The 15,655-nt window shown below is 38.9% G+C and overlaps 1 non-coding gene across 1 annotated transcript; it reads left to right on the forward strand.

Moving 5' to 3' along the window:
* The first annotated feature begins 8,462 nt into the window (after positions 1-8,462).
* Positions 8,463-8,568, forward strand: LOC122028353. Its single transcript, XR_006124750.1, has one exon. It is a non-coding gene; the product is annotated as a small nucleolar RNA R71 (small nucleolar RNA).
* Positions 8,569-15,655: the final 7,087 nt, after the last annotated feature.

Raw genomic sequence — 15,655 nt, forward strand, 5'->3', positions numbered from 1 at the left:
GTTTGTCTTTATTTTTTGTTATCATTCCACTTTGTGGTGATGTATATGTGATATGTAGAAAGTTTCATATTATCCCAGACAGGGAGATCAAAATTTCTTCACGACAGACTCCTCGGGCGTGACAATTTAGTGGTATCGAGCGAGGTTACGATACTATGTGTTCTGGATTTTTACGATCTTTGTTTTCATTATGGATACTTTGAATAATGATATCGGTTTATTGGTATCGCTAAAGGCGATATTTATTTGATTTCGTGTGTTGGATTTTGGATTTATCGATACCAATTCATTGGTATCAGAGCAGGGTGTGATACCTGCGTTTGGTATTTTGGACATTTTTATACTAGCCCTAGTTGTGAGACAGATTAGTCTGGGCAGTTATTTTCGGTTGCACGGATTTGTCCGTTTCGATTATGTTATGGACTTCCGTTTTGGATTTATATGGATTTCCGGTGTTTGTTTTTCTCGTACGGAATTCCGAGGTCAATTTTGGGGGCTGGACAGCGATGGAACATCTCCAGACGGCATATAGGTATGATGTTTAATTTGATAGTTATGACATGTATTAGCACTTTATCTTTAGTACTTGTCTGGATGTTGTAGCACATATTATATGTGATGGGTTATCCATTGAGCATGATTGACCTTAATAGATATCAAGGATTATTATCTCTAGTGATTTTCTTATCATAGCATCAGTAGTTTTATCTTCTGTTACTACTAGTAGGAGATGGAGGCACATACCAGTCTCTGCTATTGTTAGTTGGGTAGTGGATGACACTTACCTATTCCTGTTGACTTAGTCAGTTGAGTTTTTATACTCATATCTTTTGGATATTAGGGTACCCGATACGATGAAAATTGTTTATTTGGGGAGTTACCATGTTTGATCATTGTTGGGAATGGTTTGAGGTTGAGGGATATTGTGAGATCAGATATTTTGATGTGATGATTTCTAATGATTTAAGAGAGTAAATGTTATGTGGTTGTTGATGATTTTTTTTAGTGGATAACTATTTTGATGATCTTTTATTTGGGTTGTCATTGATGGTGATATAGTGAGTATCCTGTATGGTGTTCACAGGTTGATGTTAATAATTGGTGATCAGATTATAAATTGGAAGCTAGAGAGTTTATGTGCCTATGAGATTTTTGATTTTAATAAATCTGGTTAATTGTGGTTAGTTAACAGGATGATAAAATTGATATTTGTTTCATCTGATATTGAACTATGTGGATAAATAATGATTTGATGTTTTGAATGCTAACTTACCCTCATGGAGAGTAGAGACTTATTCATCTGATATTAGTGGGCTGATATTTTTGAGGATAAAAAAAAAATGAGGGTGTCTCGATGATATTGAATTCTAGTTTTTTTTCTTTTGGGTCGTACACATTTATTCATATGATATTATGTGGATTGACATTCTCTAGTTTGAGATGATGTATTAGTGTTGAATTGACCCATGAACTGATTTAGTTATTTGATAATGTAGTATACCATTTGATCGTGGTTTGATATACCTTAGTTGCTTGTGGAGGATTAAGGTATTTTTGATTAGTTAGTAGATGAATGATTTAGTTTTGTTGGTTGATCAGTAGAGGATTGTCATACTCTATTTTTAGAGGTTTGAACCTTTAGGTTGTTTGTGCTTAGTTATGTATCTAGAGCACATTTGAGTACATGCTTTGTACTGACGTGGAAAGGACGGATTCAGCCGTATATCATTGTCGGCTTGGATAGGTTATAGAGGATCGATGTATCCTATTCCATGAAGACTTTGACCATGGACTGTATATATCTGGTGGGATAACTTAGAGGGTGCATTGGGATATATGACCCCGCTGATGTAAGGAAGTGTAGAGCTAATTGCTTAACACTTATGGGATACACTCGTTACTAGTGTATACTGGAAGAGTACATTTTGATTTATGATGATAAAATTCTTCCCATTTGATATAGTCTTGGTAGGGTATGACATTGACTTGCAATGTTATACCACAGCTGTGTATATTTTTCTCGTCCGATACTAGTTCCTTTGAACTTAGAGCAGGGTTGTTACTGGATGATTAGGCTGCTTTATTTTTGGGTTGCCTTTGATTGATGTATTCATGTTTGATACATATGCATGAATTTTGTTTAGATATACCGGTAACCCATGAGTGTTGGTAGCATAAGGTTGGTCTCTTTGGTTGAGCTGGTATGCTGATTTTGCATGTATATTATGATTGGTATGTGTTGTAGGAGTCATGTGGTAGATTGCCCATTTGCAAGTAGTATGTATCCATGTTCTGATATGATTGAAGGTTCCTTGTGGATCATAGATATGTAGTTCGGAGTATGTATCTGGAGGTATTATTGAAGATAGCTTGTTGATTAAATCCGAGATGTAGTATAATTACATCGGTGGTGTTTTGATGGAGGCATTTTGTCGATTTAATCTGAGTTGTGATATGTACATATGTGTTTGGTGTGATATCTGAGGTAACTTTTTGATTATGTTTGATTTGTGAGTGCACCTGAGTTTAGTATGCTATATTGGAAGTATATGTTGGTTATACTCTTGGCATAGGTGAAGATATGTCATGTGAGTGTTGTTTGTGGTGTATTGTTGATTTTACCTACATTGATTTTGCACACGTGTTCGGTATGTATTGTTGGAGGTATCATACTGAATATACCTGAGTTGTGAGTATGTTTGGTGTATAATAATTGGAGGATTTTGTTGATCATACATATGTTGTGTGAGCATGTGTGCTAGGTGTATACATTGGTAGCTGTATGATGATTCTACTTATACTGAATGCAGAATGTGGAGTGACTGCATTATGTCATTTGTTGAATTAATCCATCAACTAATTTTCCTATCAGTGGATGACCCACTAGGATGTTGATAGAGTTGATGATGGATTGATTAGTTACTAGGTTGTTATATCCTGGGCTAACCACAGCGAATTGTGGTAGAGAGATTTTGTACAGTCTCTAGCTGGATAGTTAGGTGCCTTGGGGTACTTAGGTATTGTTTTGTGGTGGAGCGTTGCTCCCACATATCACGGATTGCTGGTAGCGGAGCATTGCTCCTATATTTATTGCAGATACCTATTTCAGATTATTTGTGGTGGAGCGTAGCTCCCACATATTGAGGATTTCTTGTGGTAGAGCGTTGCTCCCACATATGTGATGTTTCCTGTGATGGAGCGTTGCTCTCACACTGGAGGATTTATTCTTTGGTGATTTATGTTATGGATGATCAGATTTTCGACTTATTATCAGAGATCTTATGGATAGGAATATCTGTGATACAGACATTTTGTGTCTTGGGTTTTGCCATATAGGCTTACAGTGCCTTAGATGTATTTAGTGCCTGATGATCCTGGTTTGTCGAGGATGTTTGGATAGGTTTCCATTGTCTTTGTGGACGATGTTGTGATCTATTACGGATCCGAGGTGAGTCACGTACACTACCTTTGCATAGATCTAGAGATGATTCGACGAGAACATCTATATGTGATTATCAGTAGTGCTGGTTTGGATTGTCTTTTGTTATGATGTTTGGGACACACGGTCACCAGTAGGAGTGTACCGTGGTTCCACAGGAGATAGAGGTTGTTACCGTTGGGAGCAGCCGAAATCAGTGTAGGAGATCCGCAGTCTTTTTGTGACTCGCAGGATATTACAGACTTTTCGTCGAGGGTTTCTTCCACATAGCTATGCTACTTTCACGCGTGATCATGGAAGGCGTGAAGTTTACTTGGATTGAGGATTGCAAGATCAGCTTCTAGGAGCTGAAGCGGAGATTGTTGTCGGCTTCGATTTTTGGTTTTTACCTTCTGGAGAGGACGGATTTGTCCTCTACACCGACGCGTTTCTACAGGGTATGGGTGCTGTTCTGATGCAGCACGGTTGAGTATTTTTATATGCTTCTCGATAGTTGAGAGAGCCTGAGAAGAAAATACTCAGTTCATGATCTGGAGTTGGCTGCTATTATTTTTGCCCTGAAGATTTGGCAGCATTGCCTGTATGATATTACCTTGAGATTCTCACTGATCATCGAATCTCAAATATCTGTTTTACTTGGAAGGAACTTAATCTTCGACAGAGGAGATGGATGGAGTTCCTGAAGGATTATGAGTGTACCATTAGCTATCACCCGGGAAAAGCTAATGTGGTTGCCGATGCACTTAGCCAGAAGTCCAGAGGGACTTTAACTTGCTACCGAGTGGTGGTTATAAACTTGATTCGGGGTTTCTCCGAGTTAGACCTTGAGGAGCAGGGATAGACCGAGTAGGGTAGTCTTGTTACCATAGTTGCTCAGTCGTTAATCAGGACGAGAATCCGAGAGGCCCAGTTGTTGGGACCTCATAGAGCTCAACGTGAGGCAAAGTGGTCCATACTATCGGACAGAAGATGTTAGAGGAATATGACTGCTAGAAGAGTTACGCTGACCGGAGTGGGAGACTCTTAGAGTTCTCCATTTGTGACCAGGTATTTTTGCGAGTTTCACCCAAGAAAGGGGTGAAGAGATTGACCTCAGAGGTAAGCTAGCTCTGTGATACATTGGACCTTTCTAGATCTTAGAAAGGATTGGAGCAGTAGCTCACTAGTTGGTAGTATCGCCGTCCTTGATTGGCGTGCATGATGTATTCCACGTATTCATGCTGATGAGATACGTGCCCGACCCGACGCATGTGCTGACAGATATTCCAGTTCCAGTTCAGCCTGACATTACTTATGAGGAGGTTCCGGTACGGATTCTCGACCGGAAAGAGCGTCAGTTGCGGAACAAGACTATCCGGCTGGTTAAAGTCGGATGGCAGCATCATTCGGATGAGGAAGTTACTTGGGAGCTCGAGGATACGATCCGAGCTCGATACCCCATCTTTTCATTTGAGGTATGTGATTTAATTTACCGTTCAGCATTTATTATTGTTACTTGTTATTAGTACTTGCTGATGGTAGATAACGAAATTTGGGGACCAAATTTTTATTAGTGGGGGAGAATGTAAAATACCGAAAATGATAAGGGAATTTTCCGGATATTTTTAGAAATTTTTCGAGAATTTTTCGGAGCTCGTATGGACATGTTAACGGGGACAAAAACAGGGTCCGGGAAAGGTCTGTTTAGGTTACCCTGTTTTAATGAGGAAAAGATTTATTTTCTTTTACTTTTCCTTTTTTTTTTTCTTTTCCTTTATATTTTTCTTTATTTCCTCGCCGTTTCTTTTCTCACTCGCGCACCCGAGCGCACCCTTTCTCCTCGCGCCGACGCCTCTTCCTCGTGCTCGACTCCTTGCCCTAACCGCCGGCCCCGGCGGTTCTCTCCTTTGCCGACGCCAGCGACCCTCCTCTCTGCCTTAGTTCTACCGCCGGCCGAACCCCGAACCTTGTTTTCTTCTTCTTTCCGTGTGCCCTAGCGCCGCCACCCGAGAACCCGCGCCTTCTCTCGATTGGTGGCAGCGCCGAGACGAAGCCGAGCGCCGGCCACAGGTTCAGCACCAGTCTCCGGTGCCTAGTTCCTCCCTGTGTACTGCCGCTGTTGCTCTTTTGCACAGTGCCGGCCAATTTCTTCTCTTCCGCCGGCGACTAGAGCCACCGCCGATCGCTCTGTGCCCTTCTACTTCTCTGCCGCCACTCTAACCGGAGCCGAGACCTTCTAACAGCAGTGCTGCCGGCCGGGAATCCTCTGTGCCCTAGCTGTGAGCATTTCTTCCTCCTCAGAGCAGTGGTGATACGGTATTGTGACAGAAAGGTGAGGGTTTAGGTCGTGATCTAGTGTTCTGTTCTTGTTCTATAGCTACTGTTGATCATAACATTAGATCGGTACCTTTTGGTTTTTCAGATCCTTGGTACAACAGATCGGCGATATTAGAGTTGCCCTATTCCAGCAGCCACTTTTTGTAGCAATCGACAGCACCTTTCCTGCCTGTTGAATTAAGGTAAGGATTAGGGTTTTGATATTTGTGGTAGATTATTGCTAGTTGAGTTAGCAATAATTAATAATTAGGTTTGGAAGTTATGTAATGGTGTAATTGGGGTTAACGAAACTAACCCTAACTGGTTAGTGGGTTAGAAATTTGTTTAGCTATTTGTTTATAATTAAATTAGCTAAACTGTGCGATTTAACACAGGACTTTGATTCGAGACGAGCATCTCGACGTCCGAGTTGGACCATTTCGATTGGAGGCGGGTACTTTGACTTATGTCTTTTGATATGCATGATAATATGTTTAACATATAACAGTAATTGTGTTACCTGTTTATTTCGGTTGGTCACTACATGATTAGTACATGTTGTTTGTTTATTTATTCTGCACTACATATTATCTACCTGATCACATATGCCTTAGGTAGTGACCTAACCACATGCTCTGTTATATTCTGGATCTAGGGTTTATTTGATACCCTCTTCGATTTGTGTGCCTTCTATTTGATACGTCTTCTTGTGGTACACACTTTGTATCTATTTATATGGATCATGCCATGTTATTCATGAGATTTCCATGTTTAGTATCATGCATCATGATTGCATGTTGTGCGATTGTCGGCTCTACTTTGGTTGAGCTCATCGCCAGTTACATGTACTGCACACATCACCCATGGATTTGTATATCTGGCTGGTGTGTGGCGGTTCTGCTGTTTGGCTCCGTTGGTCAGGTGACTCAGCGTGGTAGCCGGCAGTCAGTTCCGCTCTGTTTGGCTCCGTTGGCATTTAGGGTAGCAGCGTGGTAGCCGGCAGATGGTGGACTTTGTTTGGCTCCGTTGGTCAGGAGACTCAGCGTGGTAGCCGGCAGAGATATCCTCCCCGTCATCGTGTACCGGGAGATGAGAGCATTGAGCTCCCCCATTTATGATTTGGGGTCACAGGACAGGAGTACTCCGACAGCATCCCGTTTACTCTGTCATTGCACAGGAGCATTGATTTCAGAGTATGGGGTTGACATATGCATTTTATTGCATTTTTATTTGCTTGTGATTGCTGCACTTATATGCTGCATTTGTTTGGATGCATTGATTGACATGCATACAGGATTATGACTCACTCGGTCTGACGACCTGTTACATTTATACTTTGATCCGGTCAGTACAGTTATCTTCTGATTTCATTTCAGTTGCATTTACCCTTCTCGTATTCAGGAGACTGTACGCATGATTAGTGTTGTCTGTTATTTGTTTTATTATGCATATCAGTTGTACCTGCTGAGTGTTTGACTCACCCCGCCTCCATTGTTGATATATTTTCAGGTTGAGGCTGTCCGGAGCAGTTCCAGTCGCTGGCCCCCCATCTGCACGTAGAGCTAGTTCTCTACTAGGTTGTTATTTGCTTTATTTTGGTTTTTCTTCCATCAGACTATGTTTTAGTTTTGTTTTGGATTTTATTTATGGATATTGTACGGATTGTTACCGTTTGATGGACTTTTGGATGGTTTGGTTTTTATTCTACTATATGCCTGCCTGGACAGCAGAAGAGGTGAGTTCGTTGGATTTGAGCTTTACGAGTGTAGTGGAGTAGGGTGGATTTTGAGTCAGAGTCCTATTGTTATGGATATCTTTATTAACTGCGTGGTGTTTGTCTTTATTTTTTTGTTATCATTCCAGCTGCCTGTGGCTGATGTATATGTGATATGTAGAAAGTTTCATATTGTCCGCTGTACAGGGGAGATGCTGCCGAAATTTCTTCGGACAGAGACTCCTCTGGGGCGTGACAGGTGCTCTGGATGATGAGGAAGCTAGTTGGGCAATTTGACTATCCTGGATCTTTTGATGCTTTTCAGAATTATCCATTCTCTGAATGAGCTTTGCTAAATCTTGCTTCATTTCATTCTGACTTGAGATAATTTCTTCAAGCATCTTTTCAATATTTGACTTTGGTAAGCCTTGAGAAGATAGATGTTGAAAATTTTGTTGCCCAGCTTGAAAATTTGGTCTTGCCCCCATAGATGGTCCTTGATCTTGATTATTTCTGTAAGAAAAATTGGGATGGCTCTTCCATCCAGGGTTATAAGTATTTGAGTATGGGTTGTTCTGCCTTTGATTGTAACTCATGATTGCATCACATTGTTCCAGTTGATTGATTTGTGCAGTGATAGCTCCCAATGGACATGAGTCATTTGAGTGCTCTGAACTCCCACATACTTCACAAAATGTACTAATAGCATTGACCATATTAGTACTAGTCCTCATATTCTCAAATTTCTTTGTAAGAGCATCCAATTTTGTAGACAAAAGAGTGACTGCATCTACATCAAACTTCCCTGATGCTTTAATTGTTGGGTTTACAGAAGAATAGCCACCACTTCTTTCATTTGCCAATTGATGATGATTTTGTGCTACACTGTCAATAATTTCTTTAGCTTCATCTAAACTTTTATTCATAAGTGCCCCTCCAGCAGCTGAATCAAGGGACACTTTGGTATGATAGTTGATACCATTATAAAAAGTGTGCAACACTAACCATCTTTCCAACCCATGATGTGGGCATTGTCTGAGCATACTATTATATCTATCCCATGCTTCAAAAAGAGATTCGACGTCAGTTTGCTTGAAGCTTGCAATTAAATTCCTCATATGAGCTGTTTTGCTTGGTGGATAGAATTTATCAAGAAACTGTTGCTCACACTGCTCCCAAGTGGTGATGCTATTAGGGGCCAAAGAATTCAGCCATTGCTTTGCCCTATCTCTTAAAGAAAACCCAAATAATAATAATCTAACTGCTTCTGAAAGAACTCCATTCATTTTCATAGTACCACATATTTCATAAAAGACCTCTAAGTGTTGATTGGGGTCTTCATGAGGTCCTCCACCAAATTGGTTCTGCTGCACCATAGATATAATTGCGGGTTTGATCTCAAAGTTATTAGCTTCCACTGAAGGTCTTGAAATACTAGATCGAAAACCTCTTGCATAAGGTGCTGCATAATCCTTGAGTGGTCTATTCGCCATGTTCAAATGTTCCTGTTCTTCAATTTGCCTTTGCAGAATTCTTCTTTTATGGAAAGTTCTGTCAATCTCAGGGTCAAAAGGAAAGAATTCCCCTGCAAAGTTAGATCTTCACATACACAAGAACAAGATAGCAAATGACAATTCAACAGAAAAAGAAAAATAAAAGAATAAAAAATGCAAAATTGAATTTGTACAAAAAGAATTAACAAGAAGTAAAAGTTATACAAGAAAGTAAAAATAGAAATCTAATGATTAGTTACAACTATGCAATATGAAAGGAAAACAAATGTTATGTTTCGTCTAACTCAATTGATAATTCCTAATGTTATAGCACAGTCCCCGGCAACGGTGCCAAAAACTTGTTACGCTCCGCAAGTGTACGGAAATGTCGCAAGTAAAATAAAAGATTATCGTATCCACAGGGACTGGAATAAGCACTAGAAATGTCTCAAAGCGAATTAGCTAAACAACTATCCAATTGTTTAAAATGCAAAGTGAAGGTAAACAAATCTAATATTAAAGATCAACAAACAAGAGTTTAGTGTTTTGGGTTATGATAAAGGGAGATTCTAGGAGTTTCAGTTTCTTTGTAAGATTTCTTAAATGTAAATGGTTCACCAATTCTTATCCCTCAATTGCCAAACACTTGTATAAAGTTGTCGGTTCTCTCTTGCAATAGATAACCGGCTAAGGACTGAGAAATGTATCTAAATATGATCAATTAGACGTGAACCTACGTTGTCCTTACACAGAAGTGCACCTATTACTATGCCTTCCTCGGATATGAACATAGAAGCCCACAACTTATTAATCTATCAAGATACAAGAAACTAATCACAAGATCCATCCTACTCTCTTGAATATTCATATTTCCTCTTCAAGATTATCTCTCAAACGTCCTTACACTGGCTTGCACCTGTCACGTGGATCCCTCGGATGATCGAGTGAGAGTTTATCTTTACAAAGTCCATAAGAAATCCAAACAATCAATCAAGAATGAGAATTAAGCACAAATCACCATTAATCATTAAAGATCTAATTGATACAAGCAAGACAATGTCATTGAAATAAGAAATTGGCAAATCCATAAGAGATTTCATCAATCCATCATACAAATACTCCCTTAATCCTAGAATACAAGATCTACTCCATGAATCGAGGAAGAATACCCGAAGAAATAAAGATTACAAGCATTTCTTAAATCCCCAATCCAAGATACCAAGAAAAGGGGGAAAGAGAAAACTTATATACGAAGAAGCCTCGTCTTCGGATCCAATCCTCGCTCCGGAGTCGAAATCGTCAAGAACTCCCCTCGAATCGCCCAGAAATCCTCCCAAGAATGGGAGGATACCACCAAATCTTGCCTTCTCCCAAAGGGGGAGAAATCCCCTTTCAATTCATGAAGGAGGGTTTAAATAAAGGAAGAAATCGGGCGCCACACGGCCGTGTGAGATTCACACGGCCATGTCCAGCCCCATGACACGGCCGTGTGACTCACACGGCCAGGACCCTTCTGTTCTCTGGAAATGCTACACGGCCGTGTGATGCACACGGCCACCACCTTCTTGGCCTCTGGAAACCTCACACGGCCGTGTAGATCTACACGGCCATGTAAGACATCTGCTCTAATTTCTTCAAATCAAGACACGGCCGTGTGAGATTCACACGGCCGTGTGTGGTACACGGCCTGATTCTCTCTCCCTTCAATTCATTCCAAGCTTGCCCGAGGACGCATAATCTTCACCAATTTCGACTCCTGTGTACAGAAAATGCACAAAAAGCATATCTCCGAACCAAAAGAGTAAATATGCTAAAAGGAAAGCTGGAAGTATAAAAGTGCATAGATCAAGCATGCTCAAAGTATGTAAATGTGCGTAAAAACATACATAAAAGAGTATATAATCTACGCACATCACACTTGTACAAAAATTTTTATACAGTGGAACCTGTACGTTTTCCTAGGATTAACCAACAATTGGTATCAGAGCTAGGGTTTGCCTCTGTGTATTTTTAGAATTCAAATAGGTTATGCACATGTCATGTATAATTTAGGCAGGAAAATAGTAGAATGTGCTAACTCTTTGGTTGCAGGCTCTAACTATTATGGCTTATTGATATTATGTGTGATTGGACCCTTGGACATGTCAAGGGCATTATTTGTGTGCATGATTGTATGTATAAAATACAGAAGGAGCTGTATTATTTTTAGAATTTTATTTTTTGATCTAGATTACATGTACATTCCCTCGAGAAATATAGGATCGATATATGTAAAATTCTATTCTTGTCGTGAATCGAATTCTTGCGATGCGTGGTACTTTTGGAGCACCAGAGGCGCAGCGGAATAAGAAGCAAGATGGATGCGATGACTCGACCCGATTGCGGTGGCTAAAGATGGCAGCAGCTAGGGTTGGAGCATACTGAAGATAGTGATGGAAAAAGTCATAATAGTTGGAAAATTAATTTCCAAATTTATTGCGTTTATTTACTGTGATGTTTATATGCATGTGATGTATGCTAGGATAGTCTAAAATTCCTCATTTTAAATAACTAAGTGGGAGAGGGATTTATTTTAATAAATTCCACGGTCTCCATTACTGGTTTGTAAGTGATGCAAGCAAACTTGCGCGTTGGCTCTGAGTGCCTTCCTCCATATCGGATGAGTTTGTTTGCGGATCACTAGATCAAACTTTCATTTAGGATGACTATAGGAAATTAATTAAGAGCGTGTGATCTTCCCCATCGGAAGGGGCACAATCTTATTAATGGACTTAGTGTCAAGTAATGGTACACACTTAGGCACGTCTAATAGTATCCTCCCCATCAGAGTCACTACTATTATTTGTGTGACCGAAGGAAACCAACTATTAATTTTATTTATCAAAAAGTTAGGTTGACAAGATAATAAAATTAATGGGTTACACCCTCCTTTTACAAATGATGAATTTGTATACGTCCATACTATCGTGGTATACAAAATTCATGGTGTTTTGAGGTGTTGGTTAATTTAAAATAGTATTGTTTGAGGAATCAATATTATTCAAAATTTAGAGTTCTGACCAAAGTTATTTTTTTGATTCTTAGGATGACTTTCAACCCACTAGCCATTATACTGAAAGAAAACAAACTTACTGGACCCAACTACATAGATTGGAAAAGAAACCTGGACATTGTCCTTACTGCTGAAAGCTATAAGTTTGTACTGACTGAGGCTTGCCCTGATACACCTAACGGTGACTCTACCTCAGATGAGATTGAGTATCATAAGAAATGGGTAAAAGCTGATAAGATGGCGCGGTGTTACATTTTGGCATCTATGTCAAATGTATTACAACGTCAGCATCAAGATTTACCAACAGCTTATGATATAATGAACAATCTCAAAGAACTCTTTGGGCACCAGATTCGGACCGCCAAGCAAGAGGCAATCAGAAAGCTAATGACAGCCACCATGTCTGAGAGGACACCCGTAAGGGATCATATCCTCAAAATGATGGCTTATTTGAATGAAATACAAGTCCTTGGAGGAGAAATCGATGGAGAAACCCAGGTCGATATAATTCTCCAAACGCTACCCAGAAGTTTTGAGCAGTTTTACCTGAACTATAACATGAACAAAAGAGAGTATACATTGGCAGAACTTCTGACAGAACTACAGGCAGCAGAAGGTATATTTCGTCAAAGTTCTCAGATTCACTATGCTGAAAATGGTTCTACTTCTAAGTCGAAAGGCAAGAAGAAGAAGAAATAGGTCTTTTCAGCGAAGAGAGTGAATAAACCTCAGGGACAAAAAGCTGGAATGAAGAAGCCGAAGGGCAAGTGCTTCATCGACAAGCTGTCTGGACATTGGAAGGTGGACTGTCCTCATATGAATCAGAACAATAAAGGTATATCTCATACTCTATTTGTTGAAACATGTTTAGCGGTGTTATCTACCAGCACCTGGTGTGTAGATACGGGAGCCACTGATCATGTCTGCAATTCCTTGCAGGGGTTCCAGGAAACCCGACGACTAATTGAAGGAGAGATTACCGTCTACATGGGCAATGCTACTAAGGTGGCGGCTGTTGTAGTGGGAGACGTATACTTCTCTTTCAATAGGAATAGAAATTTAGTTTTAAGAAATTATCTTTATGTACCCAGTTTTAGAAAGAATTTAATTTCAGTTTCTAAACTGTATTTGGATGGATATTCAGTTTCCACTAGTAACGATGTGGTTATTAAGAGAAATAAAGTGATTATCTATTCTGGTGCATTGGTTGGCAATTTATATACTTTAAATCCAATTTCTCCCACAAAGAAAAATATGAAAATTAATAACACATCTTCTAACTCAAATAAGAGAAAAGAACCTTCAGAAATGAACCAAACGTATCTTTGGCATCTAAGGTGTAATACCCACTAAGCTTGTAAGATAAATATATGAATGTGGGATTTTTCCTTAGAAAAATAATAGGAAGGGAGTTGAAGCAAAAAGAAATAAAATGAAATAAAAAGAAGAGGAGGTCAAGGATTGAACCATGAACCTCTTATATTATATTTCATAGAATTAATTAGTAGAAACCAATTGGGATAGAGAGAAGATGTTGATAACAAAGGAGGGAAACTCATGATAAAGGTAAGAGTAAAAGCTAGCCAAAAGAAAACAATAAAGGAGCAAGAGAAAGGCAACTTGTCTTCCTCCCTTTCTCTCCTTCTTCCTCTTTGTTGTTGCCGAAAATTTAAAGAGGGAATTAAGAGGATTCAATCCCCCTTATTTCATCATGAATGGTAAGAATAAATGAATAAATAAAATAAATAAGAAATAGGAAAAAAAAGGCTAAGGGAGAAGGAAAGCAAAAATCAATTTTGCTACCTCTTCCCCCTTAACATAAAAGGGAGCAAGAAAAGAGAAGGTTATTTTTCTCTCATTTTCTCTCATTCTTCCTCTCCCTCACCGAAACCATCAGTCCCCTCTCCTCCTTCTTCGGCCCCAAAGCCAAGGTTTTTCCCCTAAGAAAGCCTAAGATACAAGGAGGACTTAGCAAGGGAATCAAGGGAAAGGAACTAGAAGAAGAGGCTACTTCTTCCATCACCATACCTTAGATCCACAAGCAAAAAGGATGTAAGCTTCCCCTCACCTATGGTACAAGGCTTTTTATATGATTTTCGGATTTTATGAGGATTAGAAAAACTAGAAAAGAATTTTAGAAAATTCGGCTAAAGAAAGGGTTTTCAAATCTAGGAAGGTTTAAACAAGTCTTTTTTTATGATATGTTTTCTATGCTATGTAGGAAGGATTTTCTTCATGTTTTTATACCTAATTGATGCTTGATCAGAGGAGTGCCTAACCCTAGAATTTCGGCCAAAAATATTTTAAGGAGGTTAGGGAAAACATGGTGTAACCAAACTAGTACAAGATTCCCTCCATGAACTATTCAGGATCTTTTATTGGTTTTCTTGCTTAAAAGTTACTTGGAACCAAAAGAAATCCATTTATATGTTTCGGCCAAGAAAAGGGCTTAGGGTTAGGAAGACCTTTAAATTTTAAGTAACCATGTTTGTATGATAGAATATAGAGTTTTCTTAAAGAATTGCATGTTGAACATTGCTAGAAATTCATGAACTCTTATTTTAGATTTTCGGCCATGATAAGATGGATAGTTAGAAAAGCTTAAACAAAATTCTAATATGCTCAAGACCTCTGTGATATTATGATATGAAAGTTGTTTAACGTTCTTATGTTTAAATTGAGTATAGGAAAATTAGTTACATGATATATGACATGTAGGATCACAAGGGTCCTAGCTTGTTTATGAACCAACTTTGTATATGATGTTCTTAGTAATTTTTGCCATGAAACTTACTTAGGTTTTCCATGCTATAGGCCAATTAAAACCTAGTTTAAAGAATGGTAGGTTTCGGCCATGAGGAAAAATAAAAGAAAAAAGGAAAGAAACCTAGGAAGCCTAAGACACAATTCACATGTATGTTTATTATGCTTGTCTTTATACATGCTATGAAACTTGTATGATTTCTTATGCTCTTAGGCTATTTGAAGAAAGTTTATATACTATTGAGTTTTGGCCAAGTAGGGTTTAAAAGACCTAGAGGCTTTAGAAATGAAACCAAATGTGTTAAAAGTGCTTCTTATGAAAATAGGATAATGTGTTGATTGTGTCACATGCTTGTATAATTTTTCCATGACCTAAATGACCTATTGTATGTTTCGGCCATGAAGGAATAGATGCCCTAGAAACCCTAGAACAAGAATTAAATATGCTTATGTCACTTGACATGGAATATGATAAGTAGAAAGACAAAGTTCCCATGCTATATGTTGTTTAATGACCTAATTGAGGCTAGGGTAAGTTTCGGCCATACATGTTGTATAATGTTTTGTTATGAATTTATACATGATGTTAGTTCAAGTTCACATGCTTGTATGTTTGTTTTTATCCCTCATGAACACTTGTTAAAAGTTTGACTATGACATATGTTAAGGGTTTGAAGGACTTAGGAACTAGCTCAATATGCTTACTATGTTACTTGAAAAAAAATGCTATAAATATGGTTTAAGGTTTCCATGCTTTCATGACATTTGGGACCTTGTTTATATACTGATAGGGTTCGGCCACATGAGTTTAAGGACTTGGAGAACTTAGAAACCAAGTAAATCATACTTATAATGCTTCGTATGAAATTCATGTAATGATAATTTAGGTTTCACATGCT

Source organism: Zingiber officinale, chromosome 10A (assembly GCF_018446385.1).
Source record: "Zingiber officinale cultivar Zhangliang chromosome 10A, Zo_v1.1, whole genome shotgun sequence".
Classification (NCBI taxonomy): domain Eukaryota; kingdom Viridiplantae; phylum Streptophyta; class Magnoliopsida; order Zingiberales; family Zingiberaceae; genus Zingiber; species Zingiber officinale.